This window comes from Pipistrellus kuhlii, unplaced genomic scaffold (assembly GCF_014108245.1).
Source record: "Pipistrellus kuhlii isolate mPipKuh1 unplaced genomic scaffold, mPipKuh1.p scaffold_m20_p_3, whole genome shotgun sequence".
In the NCBI taxonomy this organism is placed as follows: Eukaryota; Metazoa; Chordata; class Mammalia; order Chiroptera; family Vespertilionidae; genus Pipistrellus; species Pipistrellus kuhlii.
Genome location: NW_023425529.1, coordinates 58,459,889 through 58,482,038, shown reverse-complemented (window position 1 = coordinate 58,482,038; position 22,150 = coordinate 58,459,889). Strand labels below are relative to the sequence as shown.

General features: G+C 37.5%; 1 protein-coding gene across 4 annotated transcripts in view; it reads right to left on the bottom strand.

Moving 5' to 3' along the window:
• FRS2 (fibroblast growth factor receptor substrate 2) overlaps positions 1-22,150 on the bottom strand; it is a 102,588-nt gene that overhangs the window by 23,287 nt on the left and 57,151 nt on the right. The window contains exon 4 of one of the 4 annotated variants that reach the window (XM_036458956.2): positions 5,079-5,178. The exons of the other annotated variants lie outside the window; for them this stretch is intronic. The gene's annotated coding sequence lies outside the window, so the exon portion shown is untranslated. The remainder of the gene's footprint in view (positions 1-5,078; positions 5,179-22,150) is intronic. 4 annotated transcript variants of the gene reach the window in all.

Sequence of the window (22,150 nt, the reverse complement as noted above, 5' to 3'; positions counted from 1 at the left end):
GAGAGAGAGAGAGAGAGAGAGAGAGAGAGAGAGGAGAGAGAGAGAGAGAGAGAGTGAGTGTGATGGATATACGAAATATTGATTATACAACTGGGAACCAAACTCACAATTTAGGTATGTGCCCTGAACAGGAATTGAGCCTGCAATCTTTCAGGGAACAGGACAATGCTTCAACCAACTGAGCCATAGCAGCCAGGACGTTTATTCACTTGTTACAGCACAGAAAAAATTAAACTCACTCAAACACAGGCACTAACATTTATTGCTATACTATATCTGTACCAACTGAGATGATTATGTTTTTTATCTTCTATTAATGTGTATTATATTGACTGATTTTTATATGTTGTAAAATCCTTGCATTGCAAAAACAAATCGCACTTTAGCTGATTTTAGTTTACTACTCAATAGTACTTTGTTGAGGATTTTTGAATCAGTGTTTGTAATGGATTTTGGTTTGTATTTTCCATGTGGTTTCTTTATCTGGCTTTGAGTTAGCAAAGTGTTCCTTCATCTCCAATTTTTTGGAAAAGTTTGAGAATTGATATGAGTTCTTTAAATGATTAGAAGGATTCACCAGTGAAGCCACGGCTTTTTTTAGTCAAGAGATTTTTGATTACTTGATATTTTTTACTAGTTATAGCTCTGTTCAGATTTCCTATTTCATTTGTGATTTAGTCTTGGTAAATTTTGTGTTTCTTGGAATTTTGTCTGCTTCATCTAGGTTATTTAATTTGTTGGTGTGCAATTGTTCATAATATTATCTTATAATCATTTTTATTTTGACAGAATCAGTAGTGATGTCCCCACTCTCATTTCTGATTTAAGTATTTTGAGTCTTGTATATGGTCTATAGCTATTTTCTTTGTAATTGCCATAAGGATTACACTCTGCATTCTGAAGTTATACCAGTCCAGTTTGAATTTAAACCAGCTTGACATCAATAATATACAAAAACTCTGCTCCTTTAACAGCTCTGTCCTCACTCCTTTCAGTTATTAATGTCACAAAACTACACCTTTTTACAGTGCACCCAGAAAAATAAACAATTATTTTAATTATTTTTCTTAAATTATATAGAAAAGAAAGAAATGCAAACCAAAGTTAAAATACTAGCTTTCAGGTAAGTTTTTTTTTCTTTCTTAGAATGTAGAAGTCCCTTAAATACTAAATCAGAAAACAAAAAAGTACAGTTACAATCTATTATAATAGTACTAGTTTTTAGAGTTCCCCTTGTGAGATCTTTATTTCTCCACATGGCTTCAAGTTGGTATACAGTGTCCTTTTGTATCACCTTGCAGGACTACCTTTCTTAGAGAATGCATTTCTTAATTACATGTCTAGTGGTAATAAATTCCAACTTTTGTTAATCTGATGTCTTCCTTTCTCCGTCCCTCATTTTTGAAAGACATTTTTTCAGATATAGAATCCTTGGTTGACGATTCTTTTGTGGGTCTTTTAGCATTTTCAATATATATATATGTCTACTTCTGTCTGGCCTCTAAAGTTTCTGATGAATAGTTTAGTAATAATTTTATTGAGGATTCCTTGAATGTACAACAACAATTTGCTTCTGTCTTGCTGCTTTCAAGAGTCCTGTATAATAAACTGGAGTATAATGTGTCTTGGTGTGGGTTTCTGTGGGATAATCTTACTTGAAGTACAATGAGCTCCTTAGATATTTATACTCATTTATTTCTATATACTCTGTGCCTCTTTCTCTTCCCCTTCTCGAACTTCCACAAAATGTGTTAGACCACTTGATGGTGCCCCACAGATCCCGTAGGCTCTGCTCATTTTTCTCCAATCTGTTCCTCAGACTGAATAATTTTCATTGTTCTATCTTCAACTTTGCTGATTTGTTGTTCTGTCTACTCACTAAGTCTTTGAATCTTTCTACTAAATTTTTCATTACAGTTATTGTACTTTTTAGATCCAGAATTTGTATTTGGTTGCTTTTTATGTTTCCTATTTCTTCATTGACATTCTTTTTATTCATGCATAGTTTTCTTGACTTTTTCCACATCTTCCTTAGTGCTCTGAACATCTTTAAGAGAGTTGTTTTAAAGCTTCTGTGTAATATATCTGCAATCAGATCTTTTTCACCAGTGGTTTTTATTGATTTTCCCCCTTTGAATGGGCCATACTTTATTTCTTTGCATGCTTTGTAATTTTTGTTTTTAAAAACTGAACATTTGAATCTAATAATAGTATAACTATTTTGTTGGTTTACTTATTTATTTTTTACAGTTATAGGCTATCTCTGCACTAACTGTTAGCCTGAGGTGTAAACCTAAGGTGTTCTCAGGTCTTTTCTGAGCCTTTCCTTTGGTGCATGTGGTCACTTTCTAATTTTTCCTGTGTATGCAATGTCACTGATTTCTAGTCTTTAATTTCTGGTTCCCAAAAAGGGGCAAAGGAGAAAAATGAATGAAGCAAAAGAGGATACTAGCTCTTTAAACATCCTGGAAATCACTTCAGCTGGACAAGAAGCTTGCAACAATAGGGAGGCACAACACAATGGTTGCCCATCTCTTAGTCTGCTCCTCTACTATCAAAAGCAGTAATTACACACGGATTCCTGATATTTGAGAGGGTCCTCTGGACCTGCCCTGGGTCCTATAAGCCGTGTATAAGAGGTACAGGGCTGGGAGAAGATGATGGGTAGCTGCTACTATGTAAAAAGTTAAAATTGATCAAAATTAAGTGCAATTTACATCTAAGGCTTTTCTCCTGAAAGCTACAAATCCTCAATAGCTCCAGAGTTCTAGAATAATTACATCAGGTTCTGCCTGTGCAGGGGAGATAGAGTCTGGATGCTTGCTATTCCACCATCTTCACAGAATCTTCTTCAGACCTCTTTGTAAGGATCAATATACAGTTTATGGTTTTAATTATTTTGATTATTGGCATTGCCAATGTATTGTGTTTTTACTGTTTTTTATTGCAAATATCCACCATGTCAGTTGTATCAGGGATTAAAAGAATTCATGTACCTCATTTAAAAGGATACTTTCTACAAGAAAATATGTTTGGGTTCCAAATAACTGACATATCATAGTACTTATGGAATGAACATAAGCCGATGGGTTGCAGGTGTCCTGCCACTGATTTTTGGAACATGGATACCTTAGATACTCTCCAGGACTTCTTAACTCTCTTTGGTTTCTTCCCACTAATGGAAGGCTTAGAGCCAAAAGGTGATTGGAAATAGTAAAAGGGAAGCGGTAACTATAGCCACTATACAGAGCTGTGATCTTATTGTGACATGATTGTTCTTCTATAAAATAGGCATATATAGCTGCATGTACTATGATTATATAACTCAAGAAAAATACGAGTTTAACAGGATAATCATCAAGAAGCTAAAAATTACACTAAATACTGTTAATGACACCTTATTTTTCAATAGTAAACTGATTTTAAAGCGCTCACTGTATAACAGACACATTCATTTGGATTATTTCAATCCATACAACCACCCTGTGAGATAGGCACTATCATTATGTCCTTGTTCCAAATGAGGAAACTGGGAAGATGAGGACAATTATGTGATACCATAATCAATAAAATTTAAAAAATATCTATGTATCTATATATCTATATCTATATATATATATCTATATCTTAATATATATATAAATGAGGAAACCAAGGCTTGAAGAGGTTAGGCAGCTTTCCCATGGTCAATAGAAAATAAGCAGAAGAGTCAGAATTAAATCCAGATCTAACTCTTAATAATTAATACGTGTAAAAACCTTAAAATAGTGCCTAGTCTATGGTAGAAAGTTAGTAAATGTTAGCTAAGGGACTGATGATGATTTATTTTAAAGCAATGTTATATGCCTTTGGCAGTTGTTCAACCTTTCCTTGCCTCAATTTCTTCATTTATAAGATTAGGACACCCATTTCACAGAGGTACTGTGAAGACAAAATAAATTCTGCCTACGAAGACATTTAGAAAAATACATAGTTTAAAAAACAACGCATTATTATATTATCACTAACAGTAAAATCCTGTCTCTAGTATCACAAAGAAGCCTTTTGCACTATAAGCTTAGAATCCTAAAACTTAAGCACCATCCTCATAACAAGAGTTACATTAATACATTTAGTAAAACTATCTTAAATTATTCCAATTCTTGCAGACTGACAAGCAAAGAGAACACTGAACTCTATTCATAAGAGTGATTATAAATTTGGTGCTCAGAAAGGTGTATTTGCTCTTTCAGTTCACTAGCACTGAGGGTGAATTTGACCTTTACTACAGTAGTTCTGTTCAAATACAGCCAGGATAGAATATCTATAGTTAAAAGCTTAGCAATATAACTCTAAATTTTGGGCACAGCTAACTGTCATGTTTAATTACATTAAAACAATCAAGAGAATGGCATTCAGTTCCCTTTCTTTGTGTCAATGGTCTGGCTGCATTGCTTTTACACTATCAGGTAGGTCTTTTTTCATACTGATACACAATAGTTTTAGACTTATTCTTAACACTGCTGAAGATTTTTCACCTATAATAATAAAAGTGTAATATGCTAATTAGACTAGACATCTTCTGCACAAAGCCAGGGGTGCGAGGGAAACGCGGGTCCCGATGACAGCTGGCGGCCAGAGGGAAGCCCGGCACCGGGTGCCAGAGGGAAGCCCTGGAAGCCGGTGCCTGCAGCCAGGGGAAGGAAGGCCTACTCTGGCATTAATTTCGTGAATTGAGCCTCTAGTTATATTATAAGGAAGAGGAATTTTTTAAAAAGCTAAGGAAGGAGATTATTCAGTACATTCTTCTTGACAAACCAGCGCCATTCTGTGAAAAGGACACCTACAAAATAGTTTCCTCATTAGCTGAAAATTTAAAAATGCAAATATACACACAAACCAAAAGAGTATCCAACTCTTTTTAAGCATCTACCAATGAATGTGGTTGTATCTGTATATTACAAAATGTTTTTTTCTTCCTTTAGGTTTTTTAGTCTGAGGGTGATGTTTGTGAACCAGTTTGCAATTCATAAACCTCCATCCACAACCCACTATTTAACACTACAAAAAAAAAAAAAAAAATCAATTCAACTACTTACAAATCACTTCAATATCTGGTACTTCCTTTTCTGGAAACTCAGTCTAATCTAAACTCCTTGTACTATAATTTAAATAAGATTCCTCTCATTTCTGTTTCCTCTGCAAGAGACAAGTAAAACCGGTATGATCAAGAAAGCTTAAGGACATGCTTACATGTAATTTAAACTGACATCAATTCATTTCCCTACAGATAAATCTAAAATATTAATAAAGTAACATTTCTATATTTTAGACAGAGTTGTTTGAAATAACAAAAGGTTATTTAGTAGACAAAAATTATTTATAACTCTAGCCAATTCATCGGCCTGCAGACCAAAGGATCCCCAGTTTGATTCTGGTAAAGGGCATCTACCTTGGTTGCAGGCTCCTCCCCAGCTCAGGCCCTGTTCGAAGCTCCAGCAGGAAGGAACCAATTGATGTGTTTCCCTCACATCAATGTTTCTCTCTGTCTTTCCCTCTCTCTCCCTTAAAAAAAAAAAAAAAGGAAAAATATCCTCAAGTGAGGATTAATAACAACAAAAATAATTTATTTGTAAAGTTATGAATATTAAAGAGAGAATAAAAATGAGTTTATTCATTTCTTTATCTACACCAGGGGTGGGAAACTTTTTTTCTGCCAAGGGCCATTTGGTTATTTATAACATCATTCGCTTAATATAATTCACTTAGTATAAATTTATGTTTCCATGAAAAAAGCTCCTAGATTTATAGAATTTCAAGTCCTGCCTCCAGTTTCCTTGGCAGGGCCAGACCAAATTATTTTGAGGGCCTTATACAGTTTGGGGGCCAGACATTCCCCACCCCTGATCTACACCACTGAGGCACTGAAAGAATATTTCTAAGCACTAACTCTCTTTGCCAGGCACTGAATTAAAATGCTAGAAATAAAGATACACATTCCCCAGTTCCAATGAGCTTACTAGTTACTAAAGGAGGTAGACAATACATTAATAAAATTAATACATGGCAGAGTTCCTGACCCATGCAACATTGCCAACAGAACATTTAATTCAGAGCAGGAGAAAAGTGATAAGAGAGGCTTCCTGGGAAAGATAACTTCTAAGTCAAGTCCTGAAAGACAGATGGGAGTTTCCCAGGGCAAAGGCGATCCAGACCAAGAAGACCGCATGCAAGAACACAAAAGTCTGCCCTGGCCCTTATGGTTCAGGGCATTGTCCCATGCACCTAAAGATTTTCAGTTCACTTCCCTGCACATGCCCAGGGTTGTGGGCTCGACCCCTGGTAGAAGGCATGCAGAAGGCAGCCGATCAATGTTTCACTCTCACATTGATGTGTTGTTGTTTTTTACTAGTTATAGCTGGCCTCCCCATGCTGCGCAGAGCCGAGAAACTCCCCAGGCCTCACAGTGTGGAGCGGCCACCGGCCCCACTTCCACTGTGCCTGCGGCCATCTTGTGGCAGCCATCTTGTGACAGTGTCACACGAGAGCGTGACACCATCGATGCTTTTATTATATAGGATGATGTCCAAAGTCTAACCTAAAAGTAACAGCATCCATCCATAATATTAACATTCTCCCAACAGCACCTAGACCTGCAGTGTCATTGTAGGATGATGACATAAACCTCAAATAATCCTTCCTAGAAAAAGTCACCCACTTTAACCCTATATTTCACAATGAATTTCACAAAGTCTCTTTTAATTATGCACTTTGGCTTTTAGGAACAGAAATTTAAACATCTATATCTGTATATCTTTATCTACCATCTAACAATCTATTAATCAACAACTGTCTGTACGTACAAACACTGTTTAAATGGTACTTAAAATGGCTTGCGAAAATAAAAGAGAAAGCTGAAATGGAAAATTATATAAAAACACAACTCTGCCTTAATTCAATCCTAAAGTCATCTATAACCTTGGAATATACTTATACCCAGAAACGCTAGTGATGAAATTTACACAATTAAGTCAGAGTGCCCATAATCTCTGCCCTAAGATATAAAAATACACCTACAGATGTGCAAACCCAGCAGATGAGTCACTCTGCCTTAGCTAATTCAATAATGTAATCAGTACTGGATGGCAAAACTCCCAGTACCTTCAATCACAGGAAAAAATAGCATCAGTCTTGGGGACTCTCAAGAAACTTAGTTTAGTACTTTATGTTGCAATATAAAAATATGTACAAGGAAATCAAATACTGTCCTCCAGCAACATAAAAGTGATAAGCATTCTGTATGACAGATCACGGAGCTCTCCCCACTAAACCTCAGACTGCACCATAAAAATGCAAGTGATTGCAAGATAGCAGAAGAGAGTACAAGCATTCTCCAGAAAGTATTTATCATTAATTCTGAAGACTGCAATGAATATATTCAATCTTACAAAGTTAGTGCATGCAGCCCTGGCTAATGGTGCCAAGTGATTAGAGCCTCAGCCGGAGCACCAAAGGATCCTGGGTCCAATTCCCGGGTCAAGGGCACATAGCTAGGTTGCAGGTTCAATCACTGTGGGGTGCATGCAGGAGGCAACCAATCAATGCGTCTCTTTCTCATCAATGTTTCTGTGTGTGTGTGTGTGTGTGTGTGTGTGTGTGTGTGTGTGTTTGAGCGCGCGCACACCTGCGCACATCCCCTCGCTCCCTTCCATTCTCTAAAAATCAGTGGGGAAAAATATATTCAGGTAAGGATTAAAAAAAAAAATAGATAGTGCATTCAATTCTCTATAATTATTGTATATCAGACTCGCAGTATTTGTGTTCTTCAACTTTTATTTCTATATATTAACATATAATTGTGTCAAATTAATGAATAACTGCTTAACCCTCATAATCTCTAGTTTATAAATTTACTATTAAACACTAGTCCATTATTAAGGACTGAATCTAGCATTAAAAATGTTTAACTTATGAGGTTTTAGTAAACTGAGCATCCCTCTGACCTTACTTCATGTTAAACAAATATAAAACTTAGTCAATATCAATCAAGCTATAACAATCAACAAAATATAAGGCATGCAAGAAAATATCTAGACATCTTTACCTTTTATATAATATGCTTAACTTAGAACTAAATAAACAAAGATAATAAAAAATAAGGAGTAATTTTAAAAACTAAATATACAAGTGCATTAAGAAGAATATACCATAAATCTGTATTTCCAAACTCAAATGACTATCATCTTGTTAACTAGATACATATCAAAAGTGTAAATATTAACTCTGTGTGTGTGTAAAATGTGTACACATATACAATCTGCACAAAATAAAGCCAAATGCCAAGCAAATCCAACCCTCAAAACAAATCATGAATAGCTCATCAGTTTTTGCATTTACCTCAATTGAAATGCACTTAAACATATTCTCAAAGGAAAATAAACTATTTTCGTTTAGAGCAATGCATTAAAAATTCTTACAATCTAAAAAATAAATTATAAATAAATAAATAAATAAAATAAAAATTCTTACAATCTAGCAAACTCACCTGATTAAAATACAACACTAATAAAAATGATTTGACATGTGGTGTGTTTTCTAACACTTCCCAGCCTCACAAAATGCCACAAAAAAATGTTAACTAGAGATATTTACAACAGAATACATCTATCCATTTGATGTACATTTATAAACATTGTTTATAAACATTAATAAACATTGTTTAAAGAATATCTAATTGCAAAAAAATGTTCATGGTATAAAGTTAAACAGAAAAAAAAAGGACAAAATTGTTCTTTTAAAATGTAATATGATATTCTGAATTGTATCCTGGAACAGAAAAAAAAAAAAAAAAAAATTACTCAAAAAACTGGCGAAACCTAAATAAAGCATATAGTTTAGTTAGTAATATCATACCAGTGTCAATTCTTAGTTTTGACAAATGTGCCATAGTTGTGTGTGATTAACATTAGGGAAAGCTGGATAAAGGGTACCGGTATATGAAAACCTCTGTACTATCTTACTAATTTTTTTGTGATTCTAAAATTGTTCAGAAAATTGTTCAGTTTATTTTAAAAATTACTCTTGCCCTGGCTGGTGACTCAGTGGTTAGAGCATTGACCTGTGCACCTAAGGATCTCAGGTTCAATTCCCAGTCAAAGACACATGCCAGGAATGAAGGTTTAATTCCAGGTTCCAGTCAGGGCAAGTGTGGGAGGCAAGCAATCAATGTGGCTCTCTCACATCCCTGTTTCTCCTTCTCTTTCTCTCCCTCTCTCCCCCTCCCTCCCTACTCTCTCAAAATATCAACAGAAAAATTATCCTAAGGAATGAGAATTTAAAAAAATTTTTAATAAATGAAAATTGCTCTTAGTGACCAGTAGCAAATTTGAGAAGATTCTTTCTTAGTTAGAAAATAGCTTTCGCACTTATCTCTCTCTCTTCTACCCTACAAAAATACATAAACCAGAGGGGGGAGGAGGGGAACTAAACTAAACCATACTAAAATGTTAATGCTGGTTTCTATAGTGTGAACTGCTTTTATAATCAATAATAAATTATTAGCTAAAGACTATACAAATCAATATTAAAGGCTTCTTTATTTTTTTTAATATATTTTATTGATTTTATACAGAGAGGAAGAGAGAAGGATAGAGAGTTAGAAACATCGATGAGAGAGAATCATCGATCAGTTGCCTCTTGCACACCCCCTACTGGGGATATGCCCGCAACCAAGGTACATGCCCTTGACCGGAATCGAACCCGGGACCTTTCAGTCCGCAGGCCGACGCTCTATCCATTGAGCCAAACTGGTTTCGGCTAAAGGCTTCTTTAGAAAGAAAAGCTATAAATGTCTAAGCAGATCCCAAAGGCAGACTATATACTAAACAGGTAAGGGCAGAGTGTGGCCAAGAGAAACTGCCAGGAGAACTTAAGTAGGCAAAACCCAATTAGTAAATGCTGGAAATCTGCCAATGCACAGAACTTAACATCCACTCTTAGGCTAAAGGTGCTCGAAGCCAGCAAAGTTATTCTCAGAATTCACATGTCTTAGGGGAATGTCCCGAAAGGCCCCCTAATACTAAGAATTTATGAATATACATAACCTGGGTTTATTCCAAACAAAAATAATGCAGTTGGCCATCTGGTGTACAACTGCCCACTGAGAGCTTCTAGAAACACTCTTCAGTAGCAGTCTGTTCTCTAAGCTTTTCTCCTCTGCTATGTCTTTCCTATCCAACCTCTATCCAGTCCTTAGCCCGAAGGCCTAAAAATGGCACTGTGGTGTCACTGAACAACAAGGGTAAACAGATCAGGGTCCAGACACCACGGGATTACAGAATCAAATCCTATTTCAGATGCTTGACAAGTGAGTATCAAAAGTTTTATTCCCCCCTTCTGATATTTTCAGGGCAAAATATGTTCTAAGCAACTTCATGAAGCCACAAGAAGGGATAAATAATCACCAAGTGTTCCCCAGTCAAAATGAGAAAATAAAATACATTTTGTCCTTTAAAAAAAGAGTGCCAATGGAATCAGGCAGCCTGCGTTCTGATAAAGAATCTTTCCAAGCTGTAATCCGTGACACATGAGTTGTCAGGCTGACTGACTAGTTCTGGGTTTTATGTTGTTTTTTTAAAAAAATAGTTTTTAATTCTACTTTGTTGGTTACCCTCATTCTCAGCTGACGGTATATTCAACAGGTGCTAGAACTGTCACATAATAAACATGTATTTGTGTTTTTGTTGTGTTTGCTTTTATTTTTAGTTTACACTTTTGAATCCTTATAGACTCTATAATTAGACATCCAAACCTATTAAAACTAGATGCAAGTCCAGCTAGTGTGGCTCAGTGGTTGAGCATCAACTTATAAGGTCCTGGTTCAATTCCCAGTCAGGATGCATGCCTGGGTTGGAGGCTTGATACCCAGTACGGTGCATGCAGGAGGCAGCCAATCAATGATTCTCTCTCATTATTGATGTTTCTATCTTCTTCTCCCTCTCCCTTCCTCTCTCTGAAATTTAAACAATAACAAAAAAATTTAAACTAGATACAAAATACAGCCCTATAATCAGAGACAAAAGAATATTGTATGCTAAAGTATATAGTCTTTACTTTATGAGATTCATTAACAATAATTTTTTTCAAGCACCAGAAGCCTTTTTTGCTTATTTTCCAGTTCTTGAACATGTTTAAGAAAAGTCTTACCCAAACAGTAATCCTAATGTATGGAGGCCACTACAGTTATTGTTGTTGTTATTCTGAATATTAATGGAGTTATTAGTATATACTGTTTTTCATCAAAGCTGAGATACAACTGATTTTAAGGCTGATTTTTTAATATTTTTTATTGATTTCAGAGAGAAAGGGAGAGAAATATAAAACATCATTGATGGGTGGCCTCCTGCACACCCCCTACTGGGGATTGAGCCCGCAACCAGGGCATGTGTCCTGACTGGGAATCAAACTGTGACCTCCTAGTTCATACTAGTAAGTTGACACTCAGCCACTGAACCACACCAGCTCAACACCAACAATTAAGGGAACTCCAGAGGAAGAGAAGTTCACAAAGAAAATTGAACAGGCACTGTCCAAGAAAAAGAAAGAAAAATCTCCAAAAGTGTGGTATTACAGAAGCCTAATAAGGAAGAGAGTGACTCAAAATGAAGTTGGATAAGAACTGTCTAGTCAGTAAGGTAAGATTGCAAAAACAGCCAAAACCGTTTGGCTCAGTGGATAGAGCGTCAACCTGTGGACTGAAAGGTCCCAGGTTCGATTCCGGTCAAGGGCATGTACCTTGATTGTGGGCACATCCCCAGTAGGGCACATGTCGGGTTGCAGGCTCAATTCCCACAAGGAGCATACAGGAGGCAGCAGATCAATGATTCTCTGTTATCACTGATGTTTGTCTCTTTCCCTCTCCCTTCCTCTCTGAAATCAATACAAATATAAAGATGAAGGAAGAGTAGGAGGAGGAAAAGGAAGAAGAGGAGGAGGAGGAGAAAGAATAGTCAGCTGTCTTCAAATAACCTGACTTACTCCTAGAACAGAAGTTGGACCAAACCATAGAAAGTTTGCAAGAATAAAACAGACTTCCATCTAACAAAAAATTGAATTACTTTGAATGTTGAATTCCCAATCACTAGCAATGTTCCGTAGATTCCACTACTGGTTAAGAAACTGGATGAGATGACTTGAGCTTCCTTTCAATTTATGTAAATTTCAAGGATGAAACTAAATCTGAAAATACTTTGCATTAAAAAGAAGAGAAAGACACAACAAAAAAAGTTTTATAAATATTTAGAATTATAAAGTAATTGTTGTATAAAGTTTTAAAATTAGATTAAATTAATTCTAAATAAAACACATAAAAAAGATAAAGGGATTTTTATAACCTTGTGAGTCCAAAGTAAAACATTTAACATAATGTAAAAACTTTTATGATTGATATTATTTGTAATATTTCTTCTGTTCCATGTCATTAAAACCTAGCCAACTGAGTTTTTATAACTTTTTACAACTAAAAAACTTATGTTCTTTCTTTTCTTCATTTTAAAGTTCAGGCACATTGGTCAGCTGGTTTGTTTATTTTTATGTTTGTTTACTTGGTTTTATGTTGGTTGTATGGCAGAGTTTATAAAAATATTTTTGCAATGTTGGATATTTTCCATCAATCCTTCAGAGCGACCTGCTCTGGGCCCTGGGGGCATGGAGCACCAGCAGACCAGGTTAGCTATGGCTGCATTCCTTACTGAAGCTTCTCTACTGATGGCTCCTATCAGGCAGCTCTCTCCTATACTTTCAGCTCTTGCTGTTCAGGTGATCACTTCCTTCCCCTGTTCCTTTTAGACAGAGGTGGTAACAGCTTCTGCTATTACTAGCTAGCCTGGTCATCATTTTCCCTCACTGGTTTCCTTTAACTTGCCTAAACTATGCAAATAATTCCTTCATTAAATTCTTTTCTATTAACTCTATCAGTGTTGTTTCCTGCCAGAACCTGACTCAAAGGTGTTACTTATGTTTTCAATTCAATAATTACATATGTATATAATCACTACAGAATATAGCACATGAGAAAAAGAGCCATGATTATCAGCTTTTACATTTATCAAACTAAATTTTTTTTAATAAATATATTTATTGATTTTGTACAGAGAGGAAGGGAGAGAGATAGAGAGCTAGAAACATCGATGAGAGTCATCGATCAGCTGCCTCTTACACACCCCTTACTGGGGATATGCCCGCAACCAAGGTACATGCCCTTGACCAGAATCGAACCCGGGTCCCTTCAGTCCCCAAGCCGACACTCTATCCATTGAGCCAAACCGATTTTGGCCAAACTAAATTCTTAATGGAAAATAAAAATTATCAACATAAAGATGAATAAAAAAGAAAACTATTTGTAAATTTTATTAAGATTAATATCCAAAAATCTTGCAATCGTCCTTAACTCATTCTCATATCCCATATCCAATCTATAAATCCTTTCAGATCTATCTTCAAAATATATCCCAGTTCAATAGCTAGCTGTTTACCATCACCACCATTCTTCTCAGGTTCAAGCTACCATCATTTCTAGTTTAAATTTTTGCAACAGCCTTCTAATTGATTGAAGGCTTCTGCCTCTGCTCTTGTCCTCCAACAGAGCAGCCAGAGTATTTCTGGTTTAAAAAAAAAAAAAAAAAAAAAGTTATTACCTTAGCCGATTTGGCTCAGTAGACAGAGTGTCAGCCCACAAACTGAAGGGTCCCAGGTTTGATTCCATTCAAGGGCATGTACTTCAGTTGCAGGCTCGATCCCAGCCCTGGTAGGGGTACGTGCCAGAGGCAACAGTCCATGTGACTTCCTCTCTGTCTCTCCCCTTCCCTTCCACTCTATAAAAATCTATTGAAATATATCCTTGGGAGAGAATTAACAACAACAATAAACAGTGTTACTGGATTGGATATATTTTTTTAAAATATATTTTATTGATTTTTCACAGAGAGGAAGAGATAGGGATAGAGAGTTAGAAACATCGATGAGAGAGAATCATCGATCAGCTGCCTCTTGCACACCCCCTACTGGGGATGTGCCCGCAACCAAGGTACATGCCCTTGACGGAAATCGAACCAGGAACCTTTCAGTCCGCAGTCCAACACTCTATCCACTGAGCCAAGCCGGTCCCGGCTGGATATATTTTTTAATGGTAAAAATCGTGACTCTTATAAACATGATAAAAGGAACATATGTCAAAGATATTATTTAATTCACAAGAAGCCTGATGCACGAAATTTGTGCACTCAGGGTGGCGAGGAGAATGTTCCTCAGCTCAGCCTGCACCCTCTCCAATCTGGGACCTCTCACAATCCAGGACTGCTGGCTCCCAACCGCTCGCCTGCCTGCCTGCCTGCCTGCCTGCCCGCCCCTAAATGCTTCTGCCTGCCAGCCTTATCACCCCCTAACCACTCCCCTGCCAGCCTGATTGTCGCCTAACTGCTCTTCTGCCAGCCCAATTGCCTCTAACTGCCCTCCCTTTCCAGCCTGGTCATCCCTAACTGCCCTCCCCTGTAGGCCTTATTGCCTACAACTTCCCTCCCCTGCCAGCCATTTTGTGGTGGCCATCTTTGACCACATGGGGTCAGCCATCTTATGTGTTGGTTTGACGGTCAGTTTGCATATTACTCTTTATTAGAAAGGCTTAATTATGGAGGAAACCATTATGTTATAACTGGTTCAAAGGAAGAGTTCTAAAAAACACTCCTACACAAGGTGTCTCAAAAAATATATATTCACTTTGAATAATTATTAATTCCAACAGGTTAATCTGAAAAGAAAGAAACATCAATTGAGCTATCAGCTAGTAAAGTGTGTATACATTTTGGGGGACACCCTGTATAGAGAATGAGGAATCTACATATATAAAAAGCCAGTGACCTTAGGGGCATAACAACTCTAAAGACTGGTTGCTATGACACCCACTGTGACCAGCAAACCAGCCCCTCCCCCCTGCTGGCTTGCCCCTGATCAGACTCTCCCACCCCAATCAAGAGCCGGCTGCTGGTCAAATGCCCCCGCCCTTCCCCCCAACCAGCCCACCCCCAAATCAACCCATCCCACTATGATAGGCCCAAAGCCCCTCCCCCCGGCCGGCCCATCCATTGCACCCCCCACCCCAATAGGTTGGCAGGCCAACCAACCTCCTGCAGCCCCTTTCCCCAACAAGTCCCGTCCCTGATTGGCCCACCTACCCTATCAGGAGCAGGGCTGGCTGGCCAACCACCCATGACCCCTCCCCATGGTTGGCCCCAACCTCAATTGGCCCCCCCAACCCCAATCAGCCCGCGACCCTTCCCCCAGCCAGCCTGGCACTGATTAGCCCCAATTGAGGCAGGCTAGCTGACCAACATCCCACCATCTCCTCCTCCCCACAGGCCCAGCCCCAATCCGCCCCAACTGCAGTCGGGCGGGCTGGACCCCACCTGTGCAGGAATTCGTGCACTGGGTCTCTAGTTCTGAAATAAATTAACAAGTAGATGTAAAGCAGTTCTTATTTACAGAGTAATAATCAATTGCATTCCACTGGACACAACTCATTTGCATCTCTATAGCTAAGAATTGTGTGCATTTTTAAGTTTCTACTAATTACAAAACTATAAAATAATTCAAAGAAAATGAGACAGAGATAAATTCAATGGATGAACAATACAGAACCCCCATTCATCATTTTCTGCCTACTTCAAAGTCATTCACAATTTTTCCTGACAAAATCTTGCATGGCTCCCTGTCCCCTGAAAGAAAAAGTAAACAAGGTTCTAATATTTTGGTAGCATTTCCTGCTCTTCTGGTTCAACTACTGATCTCATGTGCTTTCCCCCTCCACTCTCTATTCCAGCCACACTGCTGTTTCTGAATACACTAGGCATGATCCTACCTAAAGATCCTTTGCCAACTGTTGTTCTATCTGAACACTATTCTGCCAGATACCCACAGAGCTCCCACCCTCCCCTGCTTCAGATCTTTGCTCACAAATCAATTTATTACAGGACTTTCCTGAGCACCCTATTTAAAGAGACAGACTTCTATTCTATAATGGTACTCCCTTTTCAGCGTACACTGCTGTATTATTCTCCAAATGACTTACTACCAACTGACACACTATATATTGACTTTTTGTTGTTGCTGATAATCCTAACCTAGGGATATTTTTCCATTGATTTTCAGAGAGCATAGAAGAAAGGAGGAGAGACAGAAAGAGAGAATCATTGATGTGAGAGGCATATCTCCTGGCTGCCTCCCACATGTGTCCCAACCAGGGCAGGGGATCAAGCCTCCAACCAAAATATGTGTCCTTGTCTGGAATCAAACTCACAACCCTTCAGTCTGCTGTCCAACACTCTCTAGGGGTGTCGAACTCAATCAGAGAAGGGGCCAAAATCTAAAATCCAGCCTAAATTGCGGGCCGAATGGTTTACTGAACAGTCATAAACTGTCATTGTGATGGAAATGCAGCCGAGTGCAGTGATGACAGCGCGGTGCGGGCCACATTGCAAGGCCTGGCGGGACGGATTTGGCCCGCGGGCCTTGTGTTTGACACATGTGCCTGAGCTAACCCAGCTAGAGCTATATTGACTTCTTTATTTTTTTGAGTCCCTCTCTCTCTATTCCATAGCCCCCACAAAATGCCTTCATTGAGGCAGACTTTTTTCTTCTCTGCTATATCCACAGTGCCTACCATGCTGAACATATTAAATGCTCAATAAGTTTTAGTTAAGTGAATACCCTATTATTAGATAATGTTTCAAAACAGCAGCATACTTTTTATTGTTGTTGTTAATCCTCAGCTAAGGACATTTTCCCATTGATTTTTAGGGAGAGTGGAAAAGAGAGGAAAAGACAGAGAGAAACATCAATATAAAAGAAACACATTGATTGGTTGCCTCCTGCACCAGTCCTGACCCGGGCCTAGGAGGAGCCTGCAACTGAGTACATGCCCTTGACCAGAATCAAACCTGGGACCCTTTAATCCACAGGCCAACACTCTATCCACTGAGCCAAACTGGCTAGGGCAGCAGCACACTTATTAGGGATAAATCTTGTTCCTAAACTTCTGCAACAAGAAAACATATCCTGCTTCCCCGAAAATAACACAGTGTCGTATATTAATTTTTGCTCCCAAAGATGCGCTAGGTCTTATTTTCAGGGGATGTCTTATATTTCACTCAGAAGGAAACCTGTAAGTAGGTCTTACGTTTCACACTTGTCTTTTCACTTACTATTTCTCTTTTAGCTGAAATAACTACCAAAGAAATACCAAGTAATTAAGCCAAAGATGATGGTGTTGGAATTGTATATGGCAGGTGATTCAAGTGATATTCAAAGAAAATACTAGTTAATATTAAGTACCTTTTAAAGTTAAAAATAAAAAGAACTTAGGGAAAGCATTTGGGTCAGAAATCCAAATAAATTGTTATCTAAAGAATATGGTACACATTTATTGTTAAATGAAAATAAAGGAAATTTATTACCTGTATACGATACGGTAGTATGGTAGTTGTCAACACAAACCAGACAAACTGTGAATCCTACAGTATCAAGAATTTACTCATTTATTCAATGACAATCATGTCATCATCTTCTGGAACATCATCGTAACAATCCAATTCCTGAATTTCCTGGTGAATTTCTTGTGACTCCATTTCTTTCAGAATCAGTGGACCAAATCTCTTATGTTTAGCCTAGGGGGGGCCTTGTTTTGGGGGGATGCCTTATATTTCACTCAGAAGGAAACCTGTAAGTAGGTCTTATTTTTGGAGGATGTCTTATTTTCGGGGAAACACGGTATCAATAAAACTAGAACCAGATAATTTTACATTTTCACTATTAACATGTTACTTCATAGTTATTTATAGATTACTTTTTTAAATAGAGCTCAAAATTATCACTTAGTTTGTCTAAACACTGACAGTTATGTCATGCAAAATGCTTTGAAATACAGCATGTTGTATCACAAATTTCTCTTAGAAGCAATTATTCTAAGCAATGTGACTGTCAAAGTGAGCAAATACATTCACAAGACTTAGCTGCCACCAGATGTCCTCCTTTTCATACTACATAGATTCAAAAACTGTCATTTGGATTGTAATTGTTATAGCAGATGAAATGTCTAAAGATTCTGTCTCGAAAGTTAACCGCCTGAAAGCCATTTTCCAACCTGTATCACTTCTTCCAAGCTAGGTCATTCTTTCAAATTGAAGGTAACTCTAAGGCTGAGACAACAATTTATTTGGATTTCTGACCCAAATGCTTTCCCTAAGTTCTTTTTATTTTTAACCTTAAAAGGTACCTAATATTAACTAGTATTTTCTTTGAATATCACTTGAATCACCTGCCATATACAATTCCCACACCAACATCTTTGGCTTAATTACTTGGTATTTCTTTGGTAGTTATTTCAGCTAAAAGAGAAATAGTAAGTGAAACGACAAGTGTGAAACATCACAGGTTACTAAAATAATGGTTTAACTATTACATTTGTTTCTTCAAATATTTTCTGTACCCTAATTCACTCAGAAATCTGTTTTAAAATTCTACCTAATAAAAGAGTAATATGTAAATTAACTACCACTCTGCTTTACCCAAAGCCACGCCCACCATCCAATCAGAGTGAGTATGCAAATCAATCTGGACCAAGATGGCTGCCACCACAGAGAGTAGGAGGAAGACCACCTGCTCTCCCTGCACTGGGTTTTAAGCCTGCAACCTGGGCATGTTTCCTGACCAGGAATCGAACCGTGACCTCCTGGTTCATGGTTCATAGGTGGAGGACGATCATCCACTGAGCCATACTAGCCGGGCTTCATTTCCATTTTTTCCACCACCAGAACACCCTCCCTTTCTCCAAAAATACACACATAAATACATAGTAGATATTTTCAATCTAAACTGTAAACCTCAGGCTCACATGAAAACAAAATGATTTTAACCACACAAATTCCAGCATTCAGACTTGTAATTTCAACACGCTGCCCACACAGCATTTTGTGAGCATGTGATTAGGAGGAATGATGCACAATCACACCACATTCCGTCCCTCAGCTCACACATCAAGAACTTGCCCTCTCAGCTGCATTCTTCTCCAAACAGCCATGGTCACCTTAGCAACCCTACGCTCCTAATATGGACAGCTGGTCCATTTAAAGGCAGCCCTTCTTGGCAGGGAAAGTGCTTGTTCTTCACATTGGGGGAGAAAGAAGAATTTTTCTTTTCAATACACATTACAGGGATTTATTCAACTTGATCAGCACTTTTGTTATGTGGAAGCAAGTTGTGTCAAGCTTCAATCTATTCTGAATTTGTTTGTTGTTGTTCTGTGCTTGTTTTTTAATCTAAAGCAAGTGGCTAAAAATAAAGGCAGCTCATATGGAATTATAAGGAAGAAAAGAACATGAAAAATAATTATATTCTTTTATAAAATGATAAAGTCATTCACAATTTTAAAAGTTCAAATTTACTTAAATTGAACTGTAATATCTGAAGCCTTCATATGCAACAAGAAATCAGAGTCAGAAGACACTGAACAACAAAAACATTGCTAAACTTCAAAGTCCTATAACTCCAATCTATTCAATACATTTGAGTCAATGGATTTATCCTACCACCTACATGTAAAATCTCACAGTCTTTCCAAAAGCTCAAATCTAAACTAGGTATCAAAATCAATTGCCTAGTACATCTGAGAATACTCTAGAATGACCTAGGATAGCACTGGATTACTCAAAACCAATCTTAATCTTATGCTTATACTATGAAACCTGAGCCTAAACCAAATTAATTCTCTTGGGTTAAAAGATATAGGTTTATAATATGTATGCCTGATTTTTATACTACAGATAAATAATTTGGGGTTTACCAGATTATTTTGGGGGGATTAGCAAAGGATTACCATATTCTTCAATATGTGAGATCAAATTGCTTATTCCATGCCCACAAAGGGATTTTTATCTGCCATCCACCAAAATGAGACATTTACAGAAAGTACACAGGCATGTTCAAAACTAAAAGATATTTAAATTTATGGCCTTCATTGTAAATGGGAACTATTTATGAAATACTTTTCTATATAACAGAGGTAGACAAAATCTATATTAACTTAATAAATACTTAATAATATACATATAAAGTCAGTCAACATATTGGAAAGTTGTACATTAAGAATAATTGAGCCCTGATGGGTAGCTCAGTTGGTTGGAGCATTGTCCTGTACATCAAAGGTTACTGCTTCAGTTTCCTTTGTTTTTAGTTGTCAGGATAAAAATTTTATGTCATTGTATCATACACTGACTTAATGTGAAAGACTTAAATTTCATTTGCCAAAAGAACAGAAACAAAGATGTAACAGATCAGGTTCACTAAGATTAGATCATTGGAAGTTTCTGTTTTTGCTTTAAGCATTGTGGTCCAGGAAAAGAAAGATCTGGATTTCTCCTGCAATCTTTGAGCAATGCCCTGGAAGATCAGATGGTGCTAGACACAGGTTCAGGATCCCCTTCCTTAACACCCAGAAGTAGAAGGGAAAAAAGTTTCAAAAGAAACTTGAAAATGAAAATTATTGGTGATCTGCCCTCCTTCCTTCTCATTAGTACCTTTATTTTAACCCTTTGTTCTCAGTTATCAGGCTGAAGACTGACCTGATTAACTAAACCAGTGGCAGTCTAAAAACTAGGTGGAAAAGATATGCTTGAGAGACTGCCAAGTGCCTCTCAGGACATAGGATATTGGAAAAAGTGAATAAATGAGAGTTATTCATCTGAGTAATTAGCTAAATAAGTATTTCCAGTTAACAGGTTGAATAAATCTTCAGTGATCATCACAACCTATACTAAAAAGTTCCTAAAAATTTTTAACCAAAGTAACTTAAGGCTTCCAAGAAACTGATTTTAAGTTCCTGGGTAAGCACACCAATAAAAAGATTTTACTATTGACTCACTTGAATATTTCAACCTTCAAAAGTCAGGAGTATAATAATGTAAATCAATGATGATTTAAAATCCATTGTAAAGGTGCTCATTCATTAAAATACTAGATGTTACTCAGCCTTTTATTATCTACCTGGTAAAAAACATCATACTTTTTTTTTTTAATTCTCACCTGAGGATTTTTTTTTTTCATTGTGATTTAGAGAGAGTGAGAGGGAAAGAGGGAGGGGAGAGGAGAGAGGGGAAGAGGTGAGAGGGAGAGAGAAACATCTATGTGAGAGAGACACATTGACTGGTTCCCTCCCACAGGAGCCCCAACCCGGCCAGGGATCAAACCTGCAACCCAGTACATGCCCTTGACAGGGAATCGAACTCAAGATCCTCCGGTGCACAAGCTGACAATCTAACCACTGAGCAACACCAGTCAGGTGCATTATACTTTTAAAACTAAATATAACAATTATACAATTTCCATAGGTGGAAACATAGCTAAATAATTTATTTTAATTTAAAAACCCTAAGAAATATTCTATGAACTTTCTACTCTGCAAAGTCATTTAAGTAATATCCATTGAGGTAAAAGGTCAATGGGCCCCAGTGGAAGAAGAGAACTTTTTCATAAAATGGATAAACCCACTCATACTGACACTAGGAATAAGCTCTGACCATGAAAAGTAGTATTTGAGTTTCAAAAGTGACCCTTTTAATCCTAACTTCAAATAAGATGAGCCTGTTTCCTTTTTATTTTTTTAATATATTTTTACTGATTTCAGAGAGGTAAGGAGAGGGAGAGATAGAAACATCAATCATGAGAGATAATCACTGATTGGCTGACTGCTGTATGCCCCCTACTAGGGATTGAGCCCGCAACCCAAACATGTGCTATTGACCAGAATCGAACCAGAACCCTTCAGTCCACAGGCTGACACTCTATTCACTGATTTAAACCAGATAGGGCGAGCCTATGTCTTCTTAGCCAGTAAAGAAAGTAGTAAAAGTTTGCTAATAAATCTGTGAGAATCTTATAATAATCAAGAAGAGATATGAGCCAAAACCAGTTTGGCTCAGTGGATAGACTCGCACATGTGTCAAACACAAGGCCCGCGGGCCAAATCCGTCCCGCCAGGCCTTGCAATGTGGCCCGCACCGCGCTGTCATCACTGCACTCCGCTGCGTTTCCATCACAATGACAGTTTATGACTGTTCAGTAAACCATT